We start from the raw sequence: 17791 nt of genomic DNA on the forward strand, positions 1-17791 counted from the left end.
TGTTATTAAAATGAACTGTTTATATTATCTCAGTTGAGTCAATACATTATAATGTATTAAAATGGAAAGGTACAAAATTGAAATAAATACTTTCTGATTCATGTATAAATCTTTTGTCAAGATGACATTTTGTTGTGTTTTTTTTGTATTTTTTTGTTTTTTTTTGTGTTTTTTTTGTTTTGTTTTGTTGTTTTCATCAGTACATGTTTCAATAAAACATTTAAAATGACATTTAAAGTATCGTTTAAAACATGGTTCGTGGAAGAAAAGGTTGAAATCAAACAACTTTTGGCTTGTTTTGGCATGAGATCTTGACACAATCTGGGTTCCCCAAAACCACGTAAATGGTGGTAAAATATAAATGCTCGAACTTATTTAAAAAAATAAACAGGCTTTACAAAACCCTCTGATCCTTGACTTAGCCACTTTTCTGTATAGTCTGCACTTACGATATATACATTCATTATTGTCCAAGGGAAGACAGCCACTGACTTTCATTTAAAGAGCTTGGTGGAGAGGCCTAACAAACATGATGCAGCTGACTACAATTAACACGGTTTAAAAAATTCCTGACAGTGCAAAAAAAAAACAAACCAAAAAACCAACCAAAACAGCTCAGAAACCAAAGTGTACAAATGGGACGGGGAAGAGGCAAGTGCATGAGTCCAGATCTGAAGCAAAGCGTTTTGGGTGTGTTGGCCAGCTCTACCAAAGGACATTTGCAGGTATAATCCACTTCGTCAGCTACCCCAGCAAAGGTCCGTACTTAACACAGAACTCCTGGACCCGTGTGCTGGCATAAATCATTATTTCAGGCTCCCCTTTTATATCCTGGGGGTTTTTGCAGGGAAGTTGTTGATTGGCACTCGGGAGCCTTCTGCAGAGATGTCTTCATTGGTGGTGAATGCAAGAGCTGCACAGAGCAAAGCTCTGCGGTGAGAGCCTGGCCTGGGAAGAGGGGATGATGTCTCAATGTGAAATTGAAGAGCAGAAAGGGAGGAGAGGATGTAAATGTGGGCTCAGGACCTCAGAGAAGAGGCCATGGGGAATTTACTCCCGGGCAGCGGATTTTATCAGGATCATGGAGCAGGCGTCTTTGTGTGCTTTAGTTTCAACAGTGTGCTTATTTCTTCTTTGTTGCCATAGCCGTGGGCTGTTGTGGTCCCTCTAACCTCTCCCGTGTGCTTATCATCCTGGGGCAATGGACAGGCTGCCGTGTGGGGCAGGGAGTGGGAGCGTGGATGATGGTGGCTTTTCCCAAAGCTCAGTATTCCAGGAACAACTCCAGTTTCATCAAAAAGGGGAAAATAAATGCAGTTATGTTAAAAATAAAACTAACAAGAGCCTTCCTGCCAATCTCTAGATAAAACTCGATGCCTGGAGCGGCTCCTGTGGGTGTATTGATGCCAACAAGTTAAACTGCACAATCAGAAGAGTGGCTCCTCTTTGTTTGATGGTTTGGATGGCTGTAGAAGACTCTGTCACCTCAGCAAGGAAGAACAGCCCCACATTAGCTCAGTGGAAGGGCAGGTGAGATCCAAGGCAGCGCCAGCTTTCCTTGACGCTCTGTAGGCTCACTGGGATCAAGTTGCGTTGTGTTCCTGGTCATTCCCATCAAAGTGGAATGACTTGTGAAGCTCCATATAGTGCTGTAGGCACAGTGTTCCTACAGTGAAGCCAATCCCACTTCCAAGATGGAAAAGGTTGTAAAGTTTGTGCCATAAAGGGTCAAGGGGACGTGATTTGTTTCGAAAACTTGTTTTCATTCTCCTCAAGAAGTCAGCATGTCACAGTTAAAACATCTTAGAAAATGCGAGTTTCAAGATGTTTCTTCTGGAAAAATACCACAGCCATGGGGAAATGAAGGATACGACTTGAGGCTCATTTATCGTTTTTTTAACCTTTTTGTAGCCCTATCCAATCTTCTGTCAGCATCCAAACGGTCACCTCAAAGGTCCTTTCTTGAAGGAAGGAGCAGAAATTCCTGTACTGTGGCAGTATGGTTTTCATTCTGTTTGCCATCCTTTGTGGTTGAGACAAAGCTGGGGATGGAATAGCATCTGCTGACTATGGGGTCGGTTTGGAAAGCAACGTTTTCCTCTCTTCCTCTGCCAGTTGCTGGCATTAATGTCATGAATCATTCATGCTGGAACCTGAATCCTTTGAAGTATGTATAGTCAAGCAGAGTTGTCTCTGTGCACCAAGGTGCTAAACTCCTAGCAGAGCAAAGAAATCACCAACAAATGAGTTTTCTCTGCTCACCCTTACAAATATCAATCACCTGCGCATTGCCATGGTGCTGTGGGACAGCCTGAACTGTGTCACGGAAAGTACTAGCAATCAAAAACACAGCCCACGTGCATGACTTCCATTATCTCCAATGAGATTCTACAGCCCAGGAAGTGTCTGTAGTGGCAATGAGATTAATTACGGGGTTGCTGGAAGGTTGGGGCAGCAGGGCAATAAACCTTCCAAGTGTGTGATTTTCAGCCAATGGAAGAATAAGAGGAACAAGAGCAGAACTTCTCCTGTCATGCTGATCTCCATGTGCCATGTCCAGCTTTGCCTTTGTGGAGCTTTTGCAGATGGCCCAAACCTTGACAACAGATAAAAGCAAGGAATAAAACTTGTGTCATGGTTTACTTCTGCCAACACTGATGGCTCAAGAAAATATTTGATCATGGAATGCCAATGAGATTCTGAATGAGTGGGACCATTTCTCCTCCACCTTCCAGGCCAGGATCTCAAGATCTGAGCCTCACAACACCCCTGTGAGGTAGATATTATTATACCTGGGTGGGTAAACTGAGGCACACGTAGAAGAAGTGGAGAGCAAGTGAAAGGAAAAGCTGAGGATCCTGGGATCCTCAACACCAGTCTCTTGCTCTGAGTAGCATTTCCTCTGTGAAAAAGAAGACACGTGACTGTCTGCTGGAAGGCAAGAAAGAACGACTGATGAGCTCATGAGACAGAAAGAGCAGAAAGAATGAACACCCATTTTCCTAGTGTAAGTTTGGCTCGTTAAAGGTCAAAGGAAGACACTGAGTGTGACAGCAAGGAAAGAGATTATCCAGAAGAGGTCAGAAATGTCAGAAACCAAGTTAAAGAACATGAACAAAAGCATAACAGAAAGAGCTCCAAATGGGTATCCTTGGGGTGTCCCTCAAATCAGCATGGAAATTCTGATGGAGACACCAATGAGCTTCACTTTTGTAGATCCAGTGGTTTCCAGTGAGGTTACTTCTCAGCTCACAAGAAAGAAGGAAAGGAGAGTAAAAGAGGAAAAAAGGAAAAGAGAGGTGGGAGAGAGAGAGGAAGGGAAAATGGCAGAGAAAAAAAGGAAAGAGGTGGGGAGAAGGAAGGGAGGGAGGAAGGAAGGGCAGAAAGAAAAAGAGAAAGAAAGAAGAGAGAAAGGAAAAGGAAAGAACACACTTAAAGCCATAGAGTTTTCCCCTTTTGCAACCTGCCTTTGCTTGTAAAGAGGCAAAGGGGGGAATTTTCCCTTCCAAAATTCTGCAAAGTGTCCCTAGGCAGAGAGAATACAGGGCAGACTGTCTGATGCAGAAGGTTTTGGGAGATAGCACCTGGCACAAGGTTTGCTACAATAAGTTGGTTATTCTTTATTGCGTTGGATATAAAACAGTCTTGTAAAGTCCTGCATAAAACCATAGCTCTGGCCTGCAAAGTCTCAGCCTCACCTGGGCTTTGCAGAATAATTTCAGGGCAAAAGGTTTGGGCTTTCTTTGTTGTTGTTGTTGCTTTTAACTTTACTTGGTTTCAAGGATGGAAATTAAAGCTATTTATGGGTCTTCCTAGGGAAGGAGAAAGTCTGTCTATACAGAGAGATGTATCCAATGTATTGCTGATGAGGCCAGAGGATGAGCAAAGCACGTTACTCAGCTTGTAAACCATGGCAATGTTTTTGAAGAGAGTTTTTGTCTAACCCCAGAACATGCTCCTGTTGAGCAGAGCAAGGCTTGGTAGCAATGAGGAGAAGCAGATCTCTGACAGCTGGTGGAGAGCTGTGCCATGCCCTTGACTGGTGCGTGTCAGGATGGCTCCAGTTATTTCAGTAGGACTCTGATAATTTACACCAGCTGTATGGTTAATTGCTCAAATTAAAACATTTGCATGCTAGCTTTGAGACAGGGGAGATAAACTGACCATTGGAGGCAGTTTGTGGAATGCCACTCAAAAATCTAGCTTTTCCCAGCGCACATAGAGACAAGAAGAGGCAAACAGATGTGAGGTGAGGTGACACCATTGAGCATTCTTCCAAAACACACAAGCAGACTTTCAACAACTAAGGTCTTTCCTTACAGGGAACAGACCCTTTTTCCAGTCATGCTGAAGACAGAGAAGGTCAGCTTTGCAAAAGTAAAATCCTAAGGGCTAGAAAAGGCCCTTTCAAGGAACTGACTACTGATGTCCCCTATCAGAGGATGCTTCCCACATCATATATCCTTGAGGGATCTGAAGTAACAGATCTTGCATCTTTAGAAAGCAAAAGCCCATTTCAGCAGGAACTTTTCCATGTAGAGACATAGGACTCTGCACTGATTGGATCCTTGAAGACAAAAAACCCATTGTGCACCATGCCATGAAACATCCACCAGGTGATTTCCTCCTGACCAGAGAACTGCACTTGGGCACTGGTTTTACCCTGGAGCAAAGTAAGAAGAGAAGCAGATTGATTCTGCTTGCTGAGCTGAGGAGATGCCTACCACAAACAGCTTTATGTGGATGGAGCTGATCCTGCAACACGTCTTGGGATCTGTCTTCAGTGTTGAGACCGCATCCATAGTGCTGTATGATGTAACTGAATGCCAGGAATGGATTCCTGACTGTGCCTAAGTCAGGTTAGGCACAGTGTGCCTAAGGTTGTTTATTTCCAGATGAAAACCAGTTAGACTATCAAGCAGCAAAATCAGAGTGCAACCATGGTTTAAAAGGAGTGGTGGAGATCAGAGAAGATCAAGAGAAAACAATTCAGCCCATAGCTTTGCATAAGGGAGGAAAGAGAAGGCTGGAGTTGTCCTGTTTCTGGAGCAGAGAGGCAGATTCTTTTTCCCTATTCTCCTGTGCAAAAAGGACTATTTTATAAGCTCTTAGGGAAGAAAAGGCTGGTGAAAGCAAAGTGGAGATGTTTAAGTAGCACTGTAAGGATGGACAAAATGAGAGGAACTGCTCAGAAAGAGATAAAGCAATGCATCAGATTGATCTTGATGAGCATTTTGCTGGGATTTGGACATGTTATACTTTGTTGGGTTCCCCCAAAGTGCAACCCACACTTCTTGCACCAGACAATCACATTCTGATGATGCCATGAGTGAGGTCACCCCAGAGGTGGCTGTGATAACAGTGCTCTGCCATGGATAGGCAGCATGAGCCAGATCGTGTCCTGCTGGAAAAGCCCTTTGAGACTCTCTGGGTTGAAGAGCACTAAAAAAACTGGTAGCTCTATGTACCTACATCTAGCTCTGTGTTACCCTGGGGAAAGGCCACTGGAGGTTTGTCAGCTATTAGAAACACAGATGTCTCCGCATCGACCTGTGCAGGGAGGTCAGTCCCAGGAGCTGCTCATGGGCGCTGCAGCTTTGATGGTGTCACTCAGAAATGTTCTCTTTCTGGCAGTTCAGCAGAAGCAAAGCCTGGAGCAAACCAACGAGAAGTCAAGTGAAAAGGGACCATGTCCTTTGCCTGTATGCTTCCCACACCTGCAGGGCTGGGCTCCAAATGAGCTCCTCCGGAACACGGTGGGTTTGTGCTTCTGGAAGCAGGGAGCTTATTGCTGAACAGCTTCATTATGTTCCTCATGGGATGATCGTCCCCACTTCACTGCTGTAGTTTCAGCGATGCTGCTAAAAGCCATAATCATCCAATGGAGAGCTGGGAGAAACCCCAGGGAGCCTGCTGTGATCCTGATAAAACACGTGCTGCCGAGAGGAAAAACCCAACTTTCACTCACTATGGAGGCACCAAATCTTGCCCTTGTACCCCACAATTATCCGAGATGGTCAGGCCTGATGTTGATGTCCTGGTGTAGGACAGGAGCCGGCCCCTCAGCTCAGCCTTGTCCCAGGGTCCAGCAGCCCGGCCATGAGCATCTCCCCACTGGCAAGAGAGATCCCAATGGAAAGTCAAACCTGGACTTCAGAGCAAATTAAATGGAACGCAGCAACTGAATCACAACCGTGATGCAAAACATCATTTTGCCGGACGAAACGCAGTTTCCACAACCTGGTTTTAAGGAACAGTATTACATATAGATAGATACACTATGCTAGATCTTGAGGAAAAAAAGAAAGAAAGAAAGAAATATGCTAAGTAAACTAAGACATACAGTATAGGGGATATTCTGATCAACAAACCAATCACCATTAGAATCAAAAAGTAAACCAGCCTTTCACTTAGGACCCTAACAACATTTCTCAATGCACTAAGTACATTTTAAACCATGCAAGTTTACACAAACATCTTAACTAGGTTTTGTTTTTTTTTTACTTTTTTTTGTTTGTTTTTTTTTTACTTTTTTTTTTTTTTTAACTTTTTAAAACACCAACATTATGCATTTCTTTGTTAATTATATTGGTTAAAGTTGCAGCCGCTCGCTGCCAAATATCAGATACATCATATACATATTTTTATACAGAATCTGGACAACACAACATTACACAGCCTAAAGAGAGAAAAAAAGATTATTTGTTCCTTTGTTTGTTTGTTTTCTTTTTTTTTTTTTATTCTTTTGTAAAAAAGACGAAATGATGATAGGAAGGAGGGAGAAGGTGTGGGAAATCTACCAACTTAAAGGACTGTAGCCAAATAATTCCCAGATCACAGTAAGACAAGGGAGAAAATAAAAATGGTTCAAACTCAGCTCCATGTGTAAGGTTCTCTTAGCTAGGAAACAAGACTTTCACACACAGAATGTATCAGTGTTTAAAAACAGAAAGGATCGCAACACCATGCTGTCTGATTCCAAATACATCTCATTTAAAAACAAAAACAAAAGAAACCAAAAAACCTAAAAAAAACCCCAAATCGATCAGTCAACGTTGTGATTGCAAAGTTATCTTGTTGGTTGGGATTTCCTACCTACTGGTAACGCATTGCTGTGTGATGGAGCTGGACAGCCAAGGTGACCACAGCAACGCCAGCATAAAGGAACAGCTCGGACGTCGCTCCCTGGTTCTGTTGGTCGGACACTCGGAGCAGCTGGAACTGCTGAGGGGATCTGACGCCATGAAAAAGGCTTGGAGGTCTTGGCTTTTCCTTCTACACGGCTTGTTTGGGTGTATCTTATTGACAAGAGCTTGGGGTGACCAACGCAGTTCCCATGGCCATACCCTGCCCATCCACATCCTGTAGCAATGCGCGTGTTGTGTGAGACAGAAAGGAAACAGAGCCTGGGAACTAACCGTGGAGGATGTTGTTTGTGGACATGGTAAGTATACAAAAATGCTAAAATTTCAGAGATAATCAAAAGATACAAAATCATTCTGACAAGTTTTTTTTGTTGTTTTTTTTTTTTTGTAGTTTTTTCTTTTTTTTTTTTTTGATTGTTAGTTTTTAATAGCAACCATTACAGTGCAAGGTTTTAAAAGTTATTGTTATTACAGTAAAAGGTGTGTATCTGGTTTTACAGTAACTGAATCACTGGTTTCTGTTATGTATAGTAGGTCCCTGATGTAAAGTGTATGCACCAGTTTGAGAGAAAACCCCGCACAATAACGGCTCTTTAGCTTTAAATACACATGTGTGTTTTGTTTTTTAAACAGATACAAAAGAACACATCAATTTCACAATTTCACAAGCACGGACTTTTGCCTCAATAAAAGCATGAAACGTCTGTCGAAATCCCGACAATTCAAACATAAAAACCATTGGATGAAGGACATGAATGTGTGTTTGAGTCATGGCATTCTGCGACCCCACTGAGCTCTGGGGGCTCACAGAGGGTTGGGGTCTCACCCCACTGCCTCTGGCCCAGGCAGACCGCTATTCCACCTCCCACAGCTGGGATCTGAGGTTGTGCATTTAAAGGTGATGTTAGAATTGATCAGTGTTTCGTTTGGACAGGTTTCCTGCAGCAGGATCACCCGTGCTGGCCCCATGATTCCAAGCAACAGGGGCTTTTTCCTTCAAGTAATTTTAAGGTGAGATGGAAATGAATGCAGCCCTGGTGATATCCCGCTATGAGGGACTAGCTCAAGGAAGATGCTCCACTCATACCCCTCCTACCACAAAGGAGGCAACACAGGACATCACAGGGGCAAAACCAAGCTCAACACATTAATTCAGTAGTGATAACCCAGAATTACACCAGCACAACAGACTGCCCTGTCTTCATGGGTTGGATGCATGCAACTGAAGTCCCACAGATTCCACTCTGAATGGGGAACAAAACCTCCCAGCACTCGGAACCATCACAGCAGTGCACTGCCAATGTAAATCTTCCTGTCTATGCACATTTGTTTCTGCCTGTGCACATGCCCTAGACACGCACACATGACTTAATGGATATGGCAGAAGACCCTACAGCTCCTTCATCACTGCTAAAAGGTATGGATAATTCTCCTGGCTTCCTCTGGAAATCAATCCCTGCTAACAAGTTCTCTTCCTCTGCAGTATTTAAGCAGCGTTCTCTACTTTGTTGACACAAAAACTGAAGGCTAAGCCCTTGGGGAAGCATATGGTGGATGCACCACATGGCATGGAGGCCACTAAGCCCCATCAGACATGGTAGGGCAGAGTGAAAAAACATAATGCAAGATATCTGAAGATTAGAGACAGCCAATCTGCCACCTTGCTGCTGGTCAGATATTTACCATCACCAACCTGATGTTAAACTCTGCTTGTTTTATAGTCAATAGACAGAAACGGACTCTTCTGAAATGTGATTCTTCTTCCTATCGTGAACGTGACCAAATGTGATGCCTCACAGTCTGTCAGTGCTGGAGCAGGAGTATAGACAACAAGTTCAGGTGAAGAGGCCACTCCCATTGACTTAAGATTAGGTGAGATCCCTCCATCCCCAACAATCAGGAGGGCAAGAAAAATGTTGCCTATTCAACCAAATCAACAAAAAAAACCCCAAAACTCAGGGTGAAATCAGGACTTGATCAAAGTGCCAAGATGTTCTCTTAAGTCAATAGTAACTTACACGTATCAGGTGTGGTTAAAGTTGGAAGAATCATTTTAAAGGGTGAGCAGGTTGCACAGATGAAATTCCACAGAATAGACAATAAAGTCTTACTATTTTCACTGCACAGATGTTTAGCCAGCCAGAAGTTGGATGTGTATGGGGTTGCCAAGGATCTCTCCTTCCCTCCTAAGCCAGATAAAAGATGGATCACTTCCCAGAAGGACCAGACCTTTCCTTTGGACTGCAATATGGATCTCGACTGCTGAATTGTACTACAGCATCCGCTGCTTACATTGCTTATGACAAAGAGGACCATGTTCAATCTTCAACTGACATAAACTGAAACCAAACCCATGAGAGGTTGCACACAGCTTCCTGAAAGATTATTCTCCTATTCCAAATCACTGTTCCTTCACTGCTTGCTGAGTGAAGGTGTCCAGTGTTGCACACCAGTTTGGTTTGTGCACACACTCCTGGAGCTGGAATTATCTCTAGTTGGCACTGAAAGGAGGACAAGTGATTTACAAGAGAAAGAAATGGAACTGGAGGATGTTCTAGCCATAGCTCTGCAGTTGCTTTCAATTACAACTCAGTATTTTTTATTCTGCCTGTGTTTAGCAGCGTTCAGCAGCTTTGGCATTTCTGAGCTAAACAAGCTTTAAAGAATAGTAGCAGCATATTACAGTAGTATAATATAGTAGTAATATAATAGAAACAATAAAATCTTCCATATTTAAAACCAACAAAGCAAGAAAACAAAGAAATAAGAAGATGGTCCGAAAGTTCTAAGGCTGCGGGTGAAATCATAGCTCCAAGAAGAGGTGTCCAGTGACTCTGTAATCAACTAAAATGCAGACTTTGAGCAGAAATTTCTGTCCCCTTGAACAGCATTTGAAGAATGTATTTAGTGCTTGACTCTGTGATTTCCATTTCACATTGGCCTTACTCACAAATACGATGAACTCCATCTCACTTTAAGTTAGATGTGAGAAAGTTCGACCCAAAGAAGTGGTGTGAGATATGTGGGTTGAATTCTTCCTCAAGCGTGCCTGTCTCCTTCTGCTGATGGTAGAGGAAGAAGATCTAAAGAGGTTAGGCAAGGCACTTCAGTTTTTAGGGAGTGAAAGTTGAGTAGGATTAATCCTTCTTTCAAGTTTTCTCCCTGCTCCTAATGGAGATGTTAGTTACAGTATTGTCAGGTGGGAAAGGCTGCAGAATTACTCAGAGGGTACGTCCTATATTAAAAGAAAAAAACACTCATATTTTGAAAATTACATCTGCACTCCTCAGCTAAATGAAGTCCCAGCCGGAGGCTAAAGAACATTATGAGAACATTATTATCTCAGCTGGAGATAAAGACAAATAATTTCTCAAAGGTCTTCCATCCCTGTCTCTCTCTCTGGCACTTCAGACTATTCCTAACCCTTCTAAGGAGGTCATGCACATGTTGGTTACCTTCTTTTTGAAAAGCTACTTTCTTCTTGAAAAGAGTTTGCCATTGCTGATGAAATCTACCAAGCGCCGGGAGAGCTTGTATCGATCTGGCTCTTAGGAAAGTAAGAAACTTGACAGAAACTCTAGGCAGGAACAATGCCTATACAGAAGGAAGGCACAAGGATGAGACACATTCCCATCACAGCGCTCTTTTGCTCAGGGGCTTTAATTAAATGAGGCATTCCTCTTGATGCGTGATCAATCACCAGAAAAAGCTGCCAAAGTACGAAGGCATGTGCTAGGTGTGCTGCTCAGTCCCCACTGCAAGAGGCATTTATTTAGCCGTGATCATTATTCTAAAGGAGACATAAATTTAAAACAAGAAGGACTCAGATACTTAAAAGCACGGGTTCCCAAAAGAAGTGGTCAAAATCTGGTCAGGCTAATTGCTTAAAACGGGACTACATAAAGCCTTGGGACATGAGACTCACACGCTAGTTAAGAAGGAAAGGCTTTGTCATTCTAGGAAATGGTGAAGACCTCTGCCTTGTATGGTGGTTTTGCCCCTCAGATGTTAATCTGTGAAGCTCTCTGATGAATGATGGATGGAAGATGGGCAGCAGGAATGTTGCCCCATTTCTACAGAGAGGATTTTTTTTCATGATAAGTGAAAATGAGCTCCTATATCCACATCACACTGGAAAAATCAACCTTGGCTCCTTCTGTAGACAGTGGAAAGAAAATGGTATGTCCACAGACAGATACATCTCTTTTTAGGTATCGCTGCTACGAGTATTCTCCAAGAAACAAAAAGAAAGTTGAGCAACACTGGCTTCAATTTGGAGAGTTAACTTTTTAGTTATCTCAGTCAGATAAAGTGAGCCTCACCAGCTCTTAACAAGTTGTTAAGTTTTGGATTTTCCAGAGTACAGACACACTTCAGTGTCATCCTATCCCACCTTGGGGTTATCAGTCCATCTTGAAGTAATATTTTTTTTCTTTGTTCCTTCATTTCACTCTGAAAAACTCAAAGTTTCTTTTCCAAGGCAGCTCTCAGAACAGTTTCTCTCACCTAAAAATACCTGTAGACTGTTTTCCAAGGTTGGTCACCTGTGTGCAGCCTTTGATTTTCATCTTAGGCAACGGTTTTGTGAAATGAATATATCTTGTCCATTGGGTCGTGCAAGGACACCGCCTGCTGAAGCAGTTCAGAGCACTCAGGTTCCAGCAAGACATCCACAAAGACATCTGCAAGATCTGTGCTTTATGGAACATAGGGAACGTCTCAGCACTGGATATTTGATGTTATTCCACTAAAACCTCTTTTGAAGATGAGGACAAATGATAGCGAAAGGATGTCCGTTTCATGTAAAAGAGGTGGGTACAATGAAAGATTTCCTCTCGAATTGTAAGGTAGCAGACATCACATTCCAAACCTTTGAATTGCTTTTATGCGTTATAGTAAAAATCAGGAAGAACTGCTGAAGAACCTTACATAGCCTCATAGACAAGTCGGTCTTTGTTCTTTGAAACTGTTCTAGCACCTATGGAAACTTATTTAGATTCACAAGTATAATCAATACCAAATGGAAGATCGGGACTGAAAGTGGTTTCTTGAGTTTCACCAGGTGACACTTCTCCACTGAAACTCTGAACTGGGGCAGAAGATGAAAACTAGAATGTTTGAAAACACGAATATGCAAGTAAGAGTGCAAAGTGATCCATTATTATTTTTCACCTTTTTCCTCCCAAACAGAACAGAAGGAAAGCTAAAGGACTGAGAATCACTTATATGAAGGAGATGCTATTTCTAATGGAGACTTACTGAAAACCTGTAAACTCCATAGATTCCCACTAAAGCTTTGTGGGAGATGTCACAGGAAGGGGGAAAATAAAATTACTGGGGGAGAACGACTGAAAATACCAACACCTTGCCTCAGGTGTTTGAGGTACAGAGAGCTGAATAACTACTGTGGAGATCGAGACCGAATGTACCTTAATAAGGAGCAGCAAATAAGCTATATGCTAATGGTTTGCATTATTGCTGCTAAGACAAAATATCAAAGAACTAAAATGGCTGGGAATTCTCAGTGTCCTCCACAGAGCCTACAAAACCAGCCTAACTGAGATCCTGCTGTGATAACACAGACAGAACACAGCTGGGGAGAGAACTTCTGGCTGCACTTTTGGCTGCCAAAGCTCAAAGATTTGAAGGATGTATCTTCTCCTGCCACTCCTCAAGCAGCTAAATATATTGCAGGTGTAGCCATTCAACATGAAAATCACCAGACATTTAAACCCTGCTTTTCAGATGACTTCAAATGAGAAGTGAGCAGTGTCTATTCAAAGACATGGTCATATTTTAGAGAGAATCAAATGTATCTCAGAGGAAGCAGGATGAAAAAGGCAGTGCCACCAGACGGAAGGAACAGCAGAGCCGAAGAACAAAAGACATGCCTTGGCCACAGTCTTCTTCTCACTTTCCTAACACAAAGCAAATGTACCAAGACAACCATCTTCTCCACTCAGGAGCTGTAAGAAAAGACAATTGTATTTTTCTCATCTGTACTAAGGAAAAAAATGGATTTGGTGACAACTTGGTAAGTCACAGGAGGGCCTGTGAAATAATCTAGGAAGAGCTTCATCATCTGTCATAAAGAATCTCAGATCAAAAAGGCTGAAACAACAGTGGGCTCAGAGCAACATAATCATTGGTGATTTCAGCTGAGCAGTTTGATGAAGGGTACGTCATAACTGGAGGGCTGCGTCAGAGAACTGCTGTACATCAGCAATGCTCTAATGTTATTCACATCCATCTGTATTTCTCACTGATGCCAACCTCTCTTTCCTGCCCTGGCTTGAAATTCTCCATTTTGAAAACGGATGCTGTTTGGTTTAATTTTTAAGACCAGATTCATAGCAGCTGACTTATTCTTCATGCAAATCAGGCAATCCTTGTCCTGAGCAAAGAACTGTACTGCTCCAGTATAGTGCTAGGGATGATGTCTGCTGCTTGAACTACCTAGAACTGACTGTCAGTCTCTATTTGAAATGAGCCTGGTTCTGGTGCAGAACAACTCCAACTTCACCTCTCCCCCAGGAGGATTAAGGGGAGAAGAGCCTCTGATCCACTACTAGTCCTCAATCAGTGGAAGTCTCTCCAGAAACTGCAGAGGAAGGTGTCATGAAGAGATGAAGTTCATAGGATCTTTGTAGATCTGAGGTTTCTCTGCCCCGGATTCCACCTTGTAGCATTGGTTTTAGCACATTTCTATATTCACCCACTCTGCCTGAGCAGCTGTAACTCTTCACATGGCTCTGAAAACCAAGCCCAGCAAAACGGTCCTAAAAGAGTCTGTCCTGAAACTCCCAACTGCTTCAGAACATTAAAAAGAGGATTGTCAAGATGCTAATATTCCACCTCCCCATCTGTAAAGGGCAAGTTTTTAAGTCAAGATATACTATAGGCTAACAGATTCCTACTTCACCCCTTACATAAATTCTGCCACGGGAAAATTCTCCTTCTTGCACCTTATATGATCCAAGATGGAGAGAAATGGGCCGCTCAATGCAAATTCTTTAAGCATTCCTGGCAATGTGTTTTGAAGAAGCCCAGGGCTGAGTTGCTAGTAAGCATCAGAGCAGAGGGAATTATTTTAGCAGGGGATGATATTTTAAATCAGCCTGGAAATGGAGGAAAGTGATCATTCTTCAAGCCTAGAAAATAAGGGATCACTGCAGGAACATGCAGCCAGCCATAGAGCTGATGAATTCTGCATTCTGAATTTTGGTCTGAGGGAAACAGACTCAGCTCATCTTACACTATTAAAACCCACGTGGTACTCTGATGCCTTGTTATTTTCTATTATTTTTTTAAAGAAAAAGCAAGTATAGCAAGGCCATATGCTGTCCTTGAGGCTCTGTTGGCAGGACAACAAAAGAAAGGCATGGAGCAAAAAAAAATTCAGCCTCTTCCTGGAACGTACTGATCCCTTCAGCTCACATGGAAAGCAAGGATGGTATTTTTGGACATAATAAGAAACCTTTTGGCACCTTGCAAAGTTGAAGTCTCTTGCTTTGGTGTGTACCCTGGGATATGAGAAATGGTTGCATGATTAGAAGGACCACAGAAGTTTGTTAACACTGGAATGACAGCACTGAGACAAAATCCATTGGAAAGCATTTCTAAAGATGTCCTAGATGTGTTATAGTAGTTGGCATAGTTTAAGGTAATACAAGAGGCATGGTTTAAAGGGGGAGGTGTTTTAATAATAAAAAATATATTTCTAGTAAAAGATAGAATCTCTCCCTCAAATCTTGTCTCTCTCATTAAACACAGACTTGGTTGTAGGTCTAGTCTGTTCCAGTCTGTTCTATTACCTCCACTTGACTATGCTGCACCATTTAACCAGCATCTGGCAAAGGCTATGTTAACTGTATTCATAAAAACAAAATGGTGCCAGGCCCCAAGCTTTTTCCCAGTGGCAGTCCCTTACCCTCTAAAACCAGCTGCCCGCAACCAAAATGCCTGTTATTTCCAGCTCTCCCTGCTAACTCCTCAGGTAGAGGATGGCTTGGGACAAAGCTTGTTGTAGCCAGCCAAAGCTATGCCAATCGTAGAGGACTGTGGGCTGGATTTGTGTTTCCAGACCCAAACAGAATTAGTTTAAGATGATTCACTGCTCGTTTGAAAATAAAACACCACTTTTCCTGACAAGTGGACAAGCTGTACGTAGTAAGTAAAGTTTCACTATCCCCCAACTCACATCCCTACTTTCCTTTGCATTCTTCAGGTCAGTTTAACTCCTGGCTACCTTCAGAGCAGCCTGGACCTCATATTCATGAAAGAAGCCTCACTTATTTGCCATTTCAGGAACTAAAAACCTTCTGTAGCTCTCAGCATGGAAACAAGGCTCAAATCTTCCTGGCTCTGTGCTCTTAGATCCCATTAAAGCTCCGAACCTCTTGCTCGGGTAGATGAGGCCTAACACCACGCTCGTGGTGCCTTCACATGCACACTGCCTTCTGTGCACTTCTGTGTGAGGCACTGCCTCTCTCAGGGGCACTAATTGACTCACGTGCTATCTAACTTCTCAAACCCATGGTATAAAAGCTACTTTAAAAGAGTTAAGTCCATTGGGTTTGTCTGCTGGGTAGTGCTCCAGATCAGGCCTTTCTTGCACAGGCCTCACAGCTGCCTTTTCTGCCCATTTCAGGGTGAGGGTTCAATGCTAATTATTCAACCACAATAAGCAGTAGCTTTAGCAGAAGACATTTCCAATGCTCTTACATCTCTACACATTATAAGTCATCTGTCATGCAACAATCAACACAGAGGAGACTCCTATTCAAACAGCACACCCTGCCCACCAAAGCGTGCTGCTCCTCTATCCCAGGATAAATGTTGAGTCAGCTTCGCCAAAGCTAGATATTGCTCACGATACAGCCATCAAAATAAACAGCACCTCTGCAGTAACAAAAGATCTTACAACAAGCAGAGCTATTGTAGATGAGGAAGGGACACAGAGCTTCTTAGTAAAGCACAGTCAATGCCACAGAAGAACATAAAAGCTCAAATTCAACATTAGCAAATCATTTTGATATAACCACGCTAACAACACAACAAGCAGACTTAACAAGGAAACATTTATATGACCGAAACCAAAGGCAACCCATTAACATTAGTGGAAATATCTATGAGGATACAGGAAGCAAATGTAGGCTCTATTCAGACAAAGCAATGAATGACCTCTCCAGCCAACAAGCTCTGAACATCTGAGGACCAAACTACCACTACTCATCTATGTGCATTAATTCAGCATCCCTCCCTACAGCTGAGGAATACACCACAGATAAGCCTCCCCTCTCCATCCTATTTATCAGCGTGACCAAATCAGATCCATAAATGCTTTGCACGACCCAGTCCTTCACAAACCAAAGTTCACAAAGTGGCAAAATCAAGGCTGTCCTTTGCATATACCACATAGATTCTTTGCGATTCAGTTAAAGGAAGACCCTGTGTCTTTACAGTAAGCATCCAAGAGAATAACCACAAAGTTAAAGTTCAACCCTATTATTAAAGCAAATAAGAAATCAAATCAGGCCAGGAATTCTGCATGTTTTCAGAGCTGTTTCTCTCCCTTTCGCCTAATGTAAGATGACTAATGAGCAGGTACAAAGGATTATATATTTCATGACAAAATTTGGGGATTAAAATGTCCAGGTAGGCAAAGAGTGAAATAACATAATAAAAATGATAATGTTTTAACAATAATTGTGCTTTTTTTTGGTATTCAAAAACCCCAACCACCATAAAGTCTCATTGTTTCAAAAGAAGCCTTTCAAAAAGCTCAGTAAAATGACAAAATGCTCCAATTCAAACACACACGTTGGAAGCATACTTTTCATGTAAGTATTTCTCTTCGCATTCTTAGTTTGTTTTTCTTTTCCAAATCAACTCCAACCTGCAGTTCTATCCGCTATACAATTTCATGAGCACATCTGTATTTCATTCTACATAGACAACAATACTACACCGCAAAAACAGAAATAGCTGGGAACAGGCAACAACAGTAAGAAAAACAAACCGAAAACCCAAGCCAGATTTGTACAGACACCAGATCAGAATGAGGGAAAAAAACCTGTTAGCACTGAGCAATTGTGCAAATTTTAGAGAGAAGACAACACAGAAGAGGTCTTGTGAAACCCACCCTAAGTGATGCGTTTTGCAGTCCTGTCATGTGCTTTAGGTGAAACCCAATAACATTTCCTCCCTTTTGAGTTGCTGACATTTGGGTTTCATTTCTTGCATCCCCCCTCCACTCTATGGAATAACTGGATTTAAGTTCAGTAGCTCTTTTATTTTCTCCTTACTTTTAAAGTATATGTTATATTCCATTTGCATCTGATTTCTTTCTGGTCATTACTTTCTTTGTTTTTTTTCTCTTTGACAAAGCAGTGAGGGAAAATGTTCCTTTCCCTACAGTCTGGTGGAAGGGAAATGAAGAGGATTCACCTTATTCTGCTCCAAGTGAAGATAATGCATGAGATCCATGGAAACATTCTCTACTCAAGCAAAGAGTGCCAGCATTTGGGCTCAGTGTATTTCCCCCCCCTAATTCCAGCTTATGGGAGCAGAGTCCTTCTCAGCAGTTTCCTCTGAGACTCATCTCCTTCCTGTAGGATTCAACCAGCGTTTCTGTGCCAGATGTT

The 17791-nt window shown here is 42.4% G+C and overlaps 1 protein-coding gene across 2 annotated transcripts in view; it reads right to left on the bottom strand.

The window, feature by feature from the left end:
• The window catches only part of XKR6 (XK related 6), a 153750-nt gene continuing 135959 nt past the window's right edge, over window positions 1-17791 (bottom strand). For both annotated transcript variants that reach the window (XM_085544265.1, XM_085544264.1), the window contains one exon: window positions 1-17791. This exon is cut by the window's right edge. The gene's annotated coding sequence lies outside the window, so the exon portion shown is untranslated.

Source organism: Coturnix japonica, chromosome 3, assembly GCF_054131305.1.
Source record: "Coturnix japonica strain WE chromosome 3, WE-NBRP24, whole genome shotgun sequence".
Classification (NCBI taxonomy): Eukaryota; Metazoa; Chordata; class Aves; order Galliformes; family Phasianidae; genus Coturnix; species Coturnix japonica.